This window comes from Atta cephalotes (assembly GCF_000143395.1).
Source record: "Atta cephalotes unplaced genomic scaffold scaffold00031, whole genome shotgun sequence".
NCBI lineage: Eukaryota > Metazoa > Arthropoda > Insecta > Hymenoptera > Formicidae > Atta > Atta cephalotes.
This window is the reverse complement of record NW_012130095.1, coordinates 774,573-775,583: the sequence shown is the minus strand read 5'-3', so window position 1 is coordinate 775,583 and position 1,011 is coordinate 774,573.

The window sequence follows — 1,011 nt, the reverse complement described above, 5'->3', positions numbered from 1 at the left end:
TATATATATATATATATATATATACGTTTTTATAATCAATGCGACTTTTTTTTACATGATTTCAAAGAAAAAATTTATTTTGCGGAAGATATATAAAAGATGCGCAATTTTTTTTTTAGTATAATAAATGATAATTCTTCTTTTTACTAAAAATTTCTTTAGTATGTATCATAATATGATTTTAATATTTTTATTTTATCATTTGTCTTGAGCACAACGAAAAGTGACGACAGTTTATCCGTATAATCATAGTTGGACATTACAGTGCCACTTGCCGCGGCGAAGAGACCCTGCTATATGACAGAGTTGCCGTCGCGGAGCTTCGGGCACGAGGGACAATTTATATGCTAATTTATATGCGCTTAATAACGATGTCCGACGGTGCTTACCGACACGCCCTGCGGGCGGTGCCTGGCGATTAAATCGATTCGAACGGCGTCGCTATATAGGCGATCCAGTTGTCATTGTCCCAATTATCCGTCTTGCATTCACAGCAAGTTTGTTTCGGTTCTCAGCAGAGGGTCAGCTGCGACGACAGCTTTCGTCGTTTACTTATTCCATCAAGGATTCCTTTCCATTTCTATCGTAATCCTTGTTACGTGCGGACAGTTTTGCCACTTGTTCATTTTAGCGTCACATATACCTTAACACAGCGCTTGAGCGCTGGTCAATTTTTATAGATGTACCGCAAGAGCTTGAACCTATCTAATGTTTGGAAATTATTATTTTTTTATGCAATTGATAACCTTGATTAGTTATTTTAATATATTGCCAAAGTCTTTGCAGTGACACACATCGTGTGTCTACCGAGAGTAGTCAATGTTACACGGTGTGTCTCCAGCGTTTATAATGTGTTAATATCTATATATCTCGGACGTTTAATTCATATTTAATTATGGAGTTTTCTGATTCTGAGATATTTAGATTCTGTTTTCTTATATATAGATACATATATATATATATATATATATATATATATATATATATACACACACACACTATATATATATA